We start from the raw sequence: 12,338 nt of genomic DNA, 5'->3' as shown, positions 1-12,338 counted from the left end.
GGTTATTTATTTATTTATTTTATTTTTATTAATTAATTAGATATTTTTGAGACGGAGTCTCGCTCTGTCGCCCAGGCTGGAGTGCAGTGGGGCGATCTGGGCTCACTGCAACCTCCGCCTCCCGTGTTCAAGCGATTCTCCTGCCTCAGCCTCCCGAGCAGCTGGGACTACACGCGTGCGCCATCACGCCCGACTAATTTTTGTATTTTTAGTGGAGACGGGGTTTCAATATGTTGGCCAGGCTGGTCTCGAGTGATCTGCGCGCCTCGGCCTCCCATATGGGGTTATTTTTTGGAGTGATGAAAACATTTTGAAATTAGATAGGTGTGATGGTTCCATGACTTTGTGAATATATTAAAAACCATTGAATTGTACACTTGAAAAAAGGAGGTGCATTTGGCCGGGTGCGGTGGCACATGCCTGTAATCCCAGCACTTTGAGAGAATTAGACAGGAGGATCCTTTGAGGGCAGGAGTTCCAGATTAGCCTGGACAAAATAGGAAGACCCCATCTCTACGAAAAAAAAAAAAGAAAAAGAAAAAGAAAAAGAAAAAAGTATTGTAATTACTCAGGCTTGGTGGTGCGCACTGATAGTCTCAGCTACTGCTACTTGGGAGTCTGATGTGGGAGGATCTCTTGAGCCCAGGAATTCAAGGTTGCAGTGAGCCACGATAGGGCCACTGCACTCCAGCCTGCAAAAAAAAAAAAAAAAAAAAAAAAAAAAAAAAGAAAGAAAGAAAAAGAGAGAGAAAATAAAATGGTAAGTTTTATGGTATGTGAATTTATCTTAAAAAATGAAGGGACGGCCGGGCACGGTGGCTCACTCCTGTAATACCAGCACTTTGGGAGGCCAAGGCGGGCGGATCACGAGGTCAGGAGATCCAGACCATCCTGGCTAACAAGGTGAAATCCCGTCTCTACTAAAAATACAAAAAATTAGCTGGGCGTGGTGGTGGGCACCTGTAGTCCCAGCTACTCGGGAGGCTGAGGCAGGAGAATGGCCTGAACCCAGGAGGTGGAGCTTGAAGTGAGCCAAGATCGCCCCACTGCACTCCAGCCTGGCTGACAGAGGAAGACTTTCTCAAAAAAAGAAAAGAAAAGAAAAGAAAAGAAAAGAAAAGAAAAGAAATGCTAAGCAAAGTGTTCCGGTGTGTTTTGCCTGTCTTGGTAGTGGAAGGGAAGAAAATCTGTCTTTTTCTTTCTTCTCCCCCTTTAAACTATTTAAGAAGGGAACTGGGCACGGTGGCTCATGCCTGTAATCCCAACACTTTGGGAGGTCAAGGTGGGAGGATCACTTAGGTCCAGGAATTCAAGACCAGCCTGGGCCACATAGTAAGACCTCATCTCTACAAAAAAATAAAACATTAGGGCTGGGTGCGGTGGCTTACACCTGTAATCCCAGCACTGTGGCAGGCTGAGGGAGCTGGATCACCTTAGGTCAGGAGTTTAAGACCAGTCTGGCCAGCATGGCAAAACCCTGTCTCTACTAAATATACAAAAATTAACTGGGCATGGTGGTGCGCACCTGTAATCCCAGCTACTCAGGAGGCTGAGGCAGGAGAATTGCTTGAACCGGGTAGGTAGAGGTTGCAGTGAGCCAAAATAATGCCACTGCACTCCAGCTTGGGGGACAGAGCGAGACTCTGTCTCAAAATAAATAAATAAACATTATTAAAAAAAAAGATCCCCTGGGCATACAATAAGTAATACCATACTACTTAGGCAAATAAAGCCCAATTCTATCATTTGGGAATCTTAAGATCGGTTCTACCACTTTGTGGATCTTCAGACTCAATCTCTATTTTAGAGATACTAACATTGATTGATCCTACTATGTGCCAGGCACTGTCTTTCACACCTTCACATATATGATCTCATTTAATCCTCATTTAATTTTGGCAGAGAAAAGTTGAGCTCCTTACCCAGGATCGTATAACTAGGAAATAAAGACCAAAGCACATGCCTCACTCTTCTTGTTATTAGAAAAGATTTCCTTCTGTAAACCTCAGGGACTTTACAAGCGAAATATTGGATTACTGTAATATGATTCATCAGCCCAATTTATTTATTTTTATTATACTTTAAGTTCTAGGGTACATGTGCACAATGTGCAGGTTTGTTACATATGTATACATGTGCCACGTTGGTGTGCTGCACCCATGAACTCGTCATTGACATTAGGTATATCTCCTAATGCTATCTCTCCCCGCTTCCCCCACCCCATGACAAGCCCCAGGGTGTGATGTTCCCCACCCTGTGTCCAAGTGTTCTCATTGTTCAATTCCCACCTATGAGTGAGAACATGCGGTGTTTGATTTTCTGTCCTGGCGATAGTTTGCTCAGAATGATGGTTTCCAGCTTCATCCATGTTCCTACAAAGGACATGAACTCATCCATTTTTATGGCTGCGTAGTATTCCATGGTGTATAATTGCCACGTTTTCTTAATCCAGTCTATCATTGATGGACATTTGGGTTGGTTCCAAGTCTTTGCTATTGTGAATAGTGCCGCAATAAACATATGTGTACATGTGTCTTTATAGCGGCATGATTTATAATCCTTTGGGTATATACCCAGCAATAGGATGGCTGGGTCAAATGGTATTTCTAGTTCTAGATCCTTGAGGAATCGCCACACTGTCTTCCACAATGGTTGAACTAGTTTACAGTCCCACCAACAGTGTAAAAGTGTTCCTATTTCTCCACATCCTCTCCAGCACCTGTTGTTTCCTGACTTTTTAATGATCGCCATTCTAACTGGCATGAGATGATATCTCATTGTGGTTTTGATTTGCATTTCTCTGATGGCCAGTGATGATGAGCATTTTTTTCATGTGTCTGTTGGCTGCATAAATGTCTTCTTTTGAGAAGTGTCTGTTCATATCCTTTGCCCACTTTTTGATGGGGTTGTTTGATTTTTTTCTTGTAAATTTGTTTAAGTTCTTTGTAGATTCTGGATATTAGCCCTTTGTCAGATGGGTAGATTATAAAAGTTTTCTCCCATTCTGTACGTTGCCTGTTCACTCTGATGGTAGTTTTTTTTGCTATGCAGCTGTTTAGTTTAATTAGATCCCATTTGTCAGTTTTGGCTTCTGTTGCCATTGCTTTTGGTGTTTTAGACATGAAGTCCTTGCCCATGCCTATGTCCTGAATGGTATTGCCTAGGTTTTCTTCTAGGGTTTTTATGGTTTTAGGTCTAACATTTAAGTCTTTAATCCATCTTGAATTAATTTTTGTATAAGATGTAAGGAAGGGATCCAGTTTCAGCTTTCTACATATGGCTAGCCAGTTTTCCCAGCACCATTTATTAAATAGGGAATCCTTTCCCCATTTCTTGTTTTTGTCAGGTTTGTCAAAGATCAGATAGTTGTAGATGTGTGGTATTATTTCTGAAGGCTCTGTTCTGTTCCATTGGTCTATATGTCTGTTTTGGTACCAGTACCATGCTGTTTTGGTTACTGTAGCCTTGTAGTATAGTTTGAAGTCAGGTAGCATGATGCCTCCAGCTTTGTTCTTTGGGCTTAGGATTGTCTTGGCAATGCGGGCTCTTTTTTGGTTCCATATGAACATTAAAGTAGTCTTTTGCAACTCTCATCAGCCCAGTTTAATATTACCTATCCATTATAATGTAATGCTGCTCGCACAACTGAGAAAACACTGTTGCTTTACCCCCTCTGGCTCTGTAGCAGCCATGCACAAATCACAGAACTATAAACATATGCTAACATATGTAGGCAATCAATATTAAGAAAAATTTTTACTGCCCAATGTTTCTGTGGTTGAAAATGTACAGTCTAATTTTGATCCGCAGTAACATCTAGGTTAATGTTGATTCAGAAGGAAAACATTTGTTGTTGCCATGAGAAGAGGCATTGAAACGCTGAATCACCACCACAAATGTTACCACTATTAATATAAGGAGATACATAGGAAGATCAAATTAGACCATCTCGGACCACCAGGTTTACAATTCCACCTGCAGATACATGCAAGAAGTATTGTCACAATACTTATGTCACATTATTCCATTGAGGTCATCACCAGCTAAGTTTATCATTAATGTTTGGTCAATTTGGTCAATGTCACCAGCGTAGCATACTAACAAAAACAAGGGTTGCAAACTCAAATGCCTATAAGGCAGAATGTAAGACAGTAGGAAGAAAAGTCTATAGGGAGCTATATAATAGAGGCTGCAGATTCATGGCAGATTCTAAAGCACAGCAGTCCCCAACATTTTTGGCGCCAGGGACCGGCTTTGTGGAAGACAATTTTTCCACAGTCGGCAAGGGATGGGGCGCAGGATGGTAATGGTCTTGGGATGAAACTGTTCCACCACAAATCATCAGGAATTAGATTCTCATAAGGAATATGCAACCTGGATCCCTCATGTGTGCAACTCACAACAGGGTTCGTGCTCCTGTAAGAATCTAATGATGCTGCTGATCTGACAGGAGGCAGAGCTCAGGCAGTAATGCAAGCAATGGGGAGCGGCCAGAAATACAGACGAAGCTTCAGTTGTTACCCACCATTCACCTCCTGTTCTGTGGCCCAGTTCCTAACAGGCCACAGACCATTACATGTCCATGGCCCAGGGGTCAGGGACCCCTGCTGTGGCACATTGCTTAATAGAGGACTGTAGCAGCCATGTGCCCTGACTTTTCCTTTTTTTTTTTTTTTTTTTGAGATGCCAGAAACCTAGAAATTTTTTTTTTTTTTTTTTTTTTTTTTTTAAGACAAGGTCTGGCTCTGTTGCCCAGGTTGGAGTGTAGGAGGGCAATCTCAGCTTGCTGTGACCTCAACCTCCCAGGCTCAAGCAATCCTCTCACTTCAGCCTCCCACGTTGCTGGGATTACAGGCACACTCAACTACACTCAGCTAATTTTTTTGTATTATTTGTAGACGTGGGGTTTCGCCACATTGCCCAGGCTAGTCTGGAATTCCTGAGCTCAAGCTGTCTGCCCATCTCAGCCTCCCAAAATGCTGGGATTGCAGGAGTGCACCACCACACCTGGCCTGAAACCCAGATTTTATTTATTTATTTATTTATTTTTTGAGATGGAGTCTTGCTCTATTGCCTAAGCTTGAGTGCAGTGGCGCGATCTTGGCTCACTGCAACCTCCACCTCCCTGGTTCAAGCGATTCTCCTGCCTCAGCTTCCTGAGTAGCTGGGATTACAGGCACATGCCACCATGCCTGGCTAATTTTTGTATTTTTAGTAGAGACAGAGTTTCATCATGTTGGCCAGGCTGGTCTCGAACTCCTGACCTCAGGTGATCCACCCACCTTTACCTCCCAAAGTGCTGGGATTACAGGCATGCAACACCACACCCAGCCTGAAACCCAGATTTTTAATATGAAATCAAAGTCTTCAAACCTTGTAGGTGTCATAAAAAGCACGCTGAGGACCACTAGTTTGCAACTGCCAATCTAAAGTATCATAGACATTATATCACTTTAACCACGAAAAAAAAAAGTATGTGAGGCAGAAAATGGAAGCAACCAAGCCTGATTTATTGTTGCATACTTTTTCTGTATACCAAGAGCTTCCTTTGCACTAGCATCTGAAACTATATTCAGAATGACATTGGTTTTCATAAAAGTATTGATCCTCACAACTCTTTATAGTCTTGCACCTAGCACAGCGGAGTGAAACACTTTAAATGGCACTTGTTCCTTGAGTATATATGGAAAAAAGTGAAGTATTGATAAGTGTTCAGCTAATATGAGCAGCATCTCAGGAATCTCCAATTCTTGAATTACCAGGGAGTATTTTTACCATTTTCCCCCAGTGAAAGGCCTATTTTGAGAGACTTACCCTCCAAAATGAATGCATTAAGTCATATTACTTTTTTTTTCCTTTTTGAGACAGGGCCTTGCTCTGTTGCCCAGGCTGGAGTGCAGTGGCATGATAGTTACAGGAAAGGGGTCCCAATCCAGACCCCAAGAGAGGGTTCTTGGATCTCGCACAAGAAAGAATTCAGGGTGATCCCGCAATGTGAATTGAAAGCAAGTTTATTAAGAAAGTAAAGGAGGAGGGGCACGGTGGCTCACGCCTGTAATCCCAGCACTTTGGGAGGCCGAGACAGGTGGATCACGAGGTCAGGAGATCAAGACCATCCTGGTTAACACGGTGAAACCCTGTCTCTACTAAAAATACAAAAAAATTAGCCAAGTGTGGCGGCGGGCGCCTGTAGTCCCAGCTACTCTGGAGGCTGAGGCAGGAGAATGGCGTGAAACCGGGTGGCGAAGCTTGCAGTAAGCTGAGATCATGCCACTGCACTCCAGCCTGGGTGACAGTGGGAGACTCCATCTCAAAAAAAAAAAAAAAAGAAAAAAGAAAAAGAAAGTAAAGGAATAAAAGAATGGCTACTCCATAGACAGAGCAGCCGTGAGGGCTGCTGGTTGCCCATTTTTATGGTTATTTCTTGATGATATGCTAAACAAGGGGTGGATTTTTCATGCCTCCTCTTTTTAGACCATATAGGATAACTTCTTGATGTTGCCATGGCATTTGTAAACTGTCATGGTGCTGGTAGGAGTGTAGCAGGGAGGATGATGGGAGGTCACTCTTGTCACTATTTTGGTTTTGGTGGGTTTTGGCCAGCTTCTTCACTGCAACCTGTTTTATCAGCAAGGTCTTTATGACTGGTATTTTGTGCTGACCTTCTATGTCATCCTGTGACTTAGAATGCCTTAACCATCAGGGAATGCAGCCCAGTAGTTTCAGCCTCATTTTTCCCAGCTCCTATTTAAGATGGAGTTGCTCTGGTTCACATGCCTCTGACATGATCACTGCTCACTGCAGCCTCCACCTCCTGGGTTCAAGAGATACTCCTGCCTCACCCTCCCAAGGTGCTGGGACTACAGGTGTGTGCCACCACGCTCAGCTAATTTTTGTATTTTTTGTAGAGACGGGGCTTTTCCATGTTGCCCAGGCTGGTCTCAAACTCCTGGGCTCAAGCAATCCTTCTGTCTCAGCCTCCCCAAGTACTGGGATTACAGGCATGTCCTACCATGCCCAGACTAATATTTACTTTTAATCAGACTAAGATAGGGTTACTACTTGAGTTGCTATGGCTCCAGCTGAAAGCCTGTGCAGTCATATCATGGGTAAACATTTGCTTTATGCTAAAAATATGGTGGACCTGGCATTACAGCTATTACAAATCTCCTAAGGTGTCTCAGGTAGTGTATTAGTTACTTTTCCTACTGCTATGAAGAAATACTCAAGACTGGGTAATTTATAAAGGAAAAGAGGTTTAATGTACTCACAGTTCCACAAGGCTGGGGAGGCCTCAGAATCATGGTGGAAGGCAAACAAGGAGCAAAGGTACGTCTTATATGGCAGCAGGCAAGAGAGCACGTGCAGGGAAACAGCCCTTTATAAAACCATCAGATTTAGTGAGATGTATTCACTGTCACGAGAACAGTATGGGAAAAGCCTGCCCCCATGATTCGGTTACCTCCTACCAGGTCCCTCCCATGACACGTGGGGATTATGGGAGCTACAATTCACGATGAAATTTGGGTGGGGGCACAGCCAAACCATATCGGGTAGCAACTACTTAGGGTCAGTTATGCAGGTGGTAAAGCTATTTACCAAGATAGTTGTAGGTAAAGAAAGGCAGATTTATTAGAGAAACTATGAAAATATGTTGCAATGGGCAGCTCAGCTGAGAAGGGGCTACCTGCAAAGAGGCAAGGGCTGGAGAAAAGTTTTATAGGGTCATGCTTAAGGGTGCTACGTGTGGAATGAGGTCATTGTACCCGCGGGTTGTTTGTGATTAGCTGTCTCTAACAATTGTTCATACAATAATTGTTCATTATTCTCCTCAACTTGGGGCTCTCCCCAACCTGGGGACTCTTCCTTATTGTTGCTTACTTATCAGGACTCCACATAAGGGTGTGGAAACTTCATTCATTCATATCTTCAACACCAATTTTAGGTAGCCTGTTTTTTAAAAAATTTATTCAACAAATATTTAGTCCAAGCCACTGTTACTTATTACCCTCTCTACTTCTGTATGGACTTTTAACTATCTCTGACACTATTCACTATTCTTCCACATTCTCTATTATTTATACCTATGGTAAAATTTGCCAGTTTGACCATGCAACTAATACTCACAGGGAATATATAGAGTCTAGAAGAAAATATACAGGTCCTTAGAGGCTGCTCTGCCAACAAAACCATAATGCAGGAACAAACATCACAACTATGCCAAATAATCAATCCTACAATGTCCAAAATTTTACTTTAAAACTGGAATTTCCAGACTTCCTTTCTGCATTAACCAGTTTAACTAGATAGTAACGAAATATCCCTCTACTTTATGCTGTGATAGTTTATTTATTTATTTGAGACAGAGTTTCGCTCTTGTTGCCCAGGCTGGAGTGCAATGGCGTGATCTCAGCTCACCACAACCTCTGCCTCCCAGGTTCAAGTGATTCTCCTGCCTCAGGCTCCTGAGTAGCTGGGATTACAGGCATGTACCACCACGCCCAGCTAAGTTTGTATTTTTAGTAGAGATGGGGGTTTCTCCATGTTGGTCAGGCTGGTCTAGAACCCCTGACCTCAGGTGATACCCCTGCCTCAGCCTCCAAATGTGCTGGGATTACAGGCATGAGCCACCGTGCCTGGCCAGAAAATTTTAAACACACAAACTCTCAAGTGGCCTAATTCCCTCTCACCAAACCAGTCAAAATACAGACAAAAGAGAATAACTATATTAGTTATTGTACAAACAAAAAAGACTGATAAATTGTGAATGATGCATGATTTTTAATTACAAGTAAACTGGGCAAATGCTTCTGCATTATTTAAAGCTAAAAGGTGATCAGTGGAAACTTTCCTCTGTTAGTACTCTAATACTTTTTATATTTATCGGCTCACTACAACCTGTGCCTACCAGGTTCAAGCGATTCTCCTGTCTCAGCCACCTGAGTAGCCGAGACCACAGGCACGCACTACCATGCCCGGCTAATTTTGTATTTTTAATAGAGACAGGGTTTCACCGTGTTGGCCATGCTGGTCTTGAACTCCTGACCTCAACCGATCCACCTGCCTTGGCCTCCCAAAGTTTTGGGATTACAAGCGTGTGCCACCATGCCCAGCCTTACTATAATTATTATTTAAATCTCTTTTGCTCTCTCCTTCAAGAGAGACCTCATCTCATTCAGTTGCATCCATTTATTTATTCATCTTCTGCCTCCTGGGCTCAAGAGATCCTCCAGCGTGAGTCTCCCAAGTAGCTGGGACTACAGGCTCACACCACCATGCTTGGCTAATTTTTGTAGGTTTTGGAGAGACAGGCTCTTGCCATGTTGCCTAGGCTGGTCTCAAACTCCTGGGCTCAGATGATCCACCTGCCTTCGCCTCCCAAAGCACTGGGATTATAGACATGAGCCACCACGCCCAGCCCCAAGTACTTTTACACAAAATGCAAACACTATTCTTCTATCATAAAAGTGATACCACAGCTTCTGTGAAGTTTTGCCAGGTAGTACTCATAATTACCTTGGGTAAACTTTTTGATGTTAAACTGTATCTTCTTATTATGAGTTTTTCCATTGTATTAACTACTTTCACAACAACGCAAATAACAAGTTATTTAACAAACCATTTAGAAATTTCTGTGCTATGGTCCCGATAATGTAAAATATATTAATGCCTATTACATTCAGATAAATTATACACTTGGAAACTACATACTTATGACTTACAGAAACTTACATAAACAAATTATAGAAATTATATGCTCAATTTTTAGGTATATAGTCTTAAATTAAGCTTAAATATACATTCTCAAGATAAATTTACAGTTCAGGGCTTCATAACTTGAAATCTGTGGAAGATGACATTGGAGACAACAGAACTCTGGTGGAATTCTTAGGTGGAATTTGCTGAAACTTTTTTTTTTTTTTGAGACAGAGTCTCGCTCTGTTGCCCAGGCTGGAGTGCAGTGGTGCAATCTCGGCTCACTGCAAGCTCCGCCTCCCGGGTTCACGCCATTCTTCTGCCTCAGCCTCCTGAGTAGCTGGGACTACAGGCGCCCACTACCACGCCTGGCTAATTTTTTGTATTTTTAGTAGAGATGGGGTTTTACCATGTTAGCCAGGATGGTCTCAATCTCCTGACCTTGTGATCCGCCCACCTTAGCCTCCCAAAGTGAGACTTTTCTTTAAAATAGAGATGGGATCTTGCTGTATTGCCCAGGCTCATCTCAAACTCCTTGCCTTAAGTGGTCCTCCCACCTCAGCCTCCCAAAGTGCTGGGATTACAAGCGTGAACCATTACATCCAAGTGAAACTTCTTGAGATAGTTACATAATTTTTAAATCTGCTGGTGTAGAATTTAATAAAGTGTAGAACTGAATAAATATTAAATATTAGATCAAATTTCTCATGTTTACCTTAAAGTATAAAGATTTATCTTAAAGCACTGATTTTCACAAAATAACATCAGTGTGAAATTGGAAAAGAAGCCAAATATTTTATTTCATGTATCTGGGAAATGAGGGGCTTTAGTCAACTGAATCTGCCCAAAACTAAAAAGCATTCATTAAAAAGTACTTAACTCAGAAATTATAAAAATAGAAGACATCAATAAAATACATTCTACACAGAATACGCCAATCATAGACTACTCTTTTTTGATAATAAAAAACGTACTTACTGAGCCAGTTGTGGTGGCTCATGCTTATAATCCCAGCACCTTGGAAGGCCAATGAGAGTGGATCAGTTGAGGCCAGGAGTTTGAGACCAGCCTGGCCAACATGGCGAAACACCGTCTCTACTAAAAATACAAAAATGAGCCGGGCATGGTGGCAATCACCTGTAATCCCAGGTACTTTGAAGTATGAGGCAGGATAATTGTTTGAACTCAGGAGGTGGAGATTGCAGTGAGTCGAAATCATGCCACTGCACTCCAGCCTGGGTGACAGAGTGAGTCTCTGTCTCAAAAAAAAAAAAAAAAAAAAGAAAAGAAAAAAAGTCAGTTGCAGTGGCTCACGCCTGTAATCCCAGCACTTTGGGAGGCCGAGGCAGGCGGATTACAAGGTCAGGAGATCGAGGCCATCCTGGCCAACATGGTGAAACCTCTCTACTAAAAATGCAAAAATTAGGCCGGGCGCGGTGGCTCACATCTGTAATCCCAGCACTTTGGGAGGCCGAGGTGGTCAGATCACGAGGTCAGGAGATTGAGACCATCCTGGCTAACACAGTGAAACCCCGTCTCTACTAAAAATACAAAAAATTAGCTGGGCGTGGTGGCAGGCACCTGTAGTCCCAGCTACTTGGGAGGCTGAGGCAGGAGAATGACGTGAACCCGAGAGGCAGAGCTTGCAGTGAGCCGAGATCCCACCACTGCACTCCAGCTTAGGCGACAGAGCCAGACTGTGTCTCAAAAACAGGAAAGAAAACAAAAGAAAATTTGGACTATTGCCAATTACAAATATTTTTAGAGAAGATTCGAAACAGTAACTGTGGATGATGGAAACAATAGTTATGATAAAAGTCTGATGAAACTTCCCAGTTCACAAGGAAATTTAATTACTTATGTGCAGCATTTTAAGACAGTAATCAGAATCATGACTGACAGCATCATATCAGGACCACCAGACTTTTATAAATTTCATGTAATCTTCAGAAATAATTAATAACTTTTTTTTAAGATAGATTCTACCTCTGTCACCCAGGCGGGAGTGCAGTGGCATGATCTCGACTCACTGCAACCTCCGCCTCCTGGGTTCAAGCAATTCTCCTGTCTCAGCCTCCCGAGTAGCTGAGACTACAGACATATGCCACTAGGCATGGCTAATTTTTGTATTTTTAGTGGAGACAGGGTTTCACCCTATTAGTCAGGCTGGTCTTGAACTCCCGACCTCAGGTGATCCACCTGCCTTTGTCTCCCAAAGTGCTGGGATTACAGGCATGGGTGACGGTGCCCAGCCATTCATGACATGTTTATACAAATATAACTTTAGCAAATATTTAGCATAACTATCAAAATTACAAATCATAACATCTTAAATTTGTATAAATGTGTGTAATTTTTGGAACACGTATATCAACAACATACCCATAAATATAACTGAGATGAGATCTAATGTCACCTCACTTGACAGTGCCCTCCCATGCAGTATCGCCACATTTGACAATGCCTGCCCATTTAATCTACCAAATAAATCGAATCACTTAATACCTCTACAAGATGAAAGATACATTCTTTAGACTCCCCAAGGGACGCAGCTGAAAAATCCCAAAGTTAATTTTAAGCCAAAAATACTTGATTTAGGATTTTGACACTGGAAAAACCCATCAAAGACATCAAGTTTGAAA

General features: G+C 42.4%; 1 protein-coding gene across 2 annotated transcripts in view; it reads left to right on the top strand.

The window, feature by feature from the left end:
* Positions 1-12,338, top strand: part of LOC112207873 (nuclear pore complex-interacting protein family member B8) — a 159,251-nt gene that overhangs the window by 123,951 nt on the left and 22,962 nt on the right. Inside the window, exon 1 of one of the 2 annotated variants that reach the window (XM_054669059.2) lies at positions 148-760. The exons of the other annotated variant lie outside the window; for it this stretch is intronic. The gene's annotated coding sequence lies outside the window, so the exon portion shown is untranslated. Of the gene's footprint in view, positions 1-147; positions 761-12,338 lie in introns of those variants that run through there. 2 annotated transcript variants of the gene reach the window in all.

The sequence above is a fragment of the Pan troglodytes genome, chromosome 18 (assembly GCF_028858775.2).
Source record: "Pan troglodytes isolate AG18354 chromosome 18, NHGRI_mPanTro3-v2.0_pri, whole genome shotgun sequence".
Taxonomy (NCBI): Eukaryota; Metazoa; Chordata; class Mammalia; order Primates; family Hominidae; genus Pan; species Pan troglodytes.
This window is presented reverse-complemented; position numbering and strand designations above follow the sequence as displayed.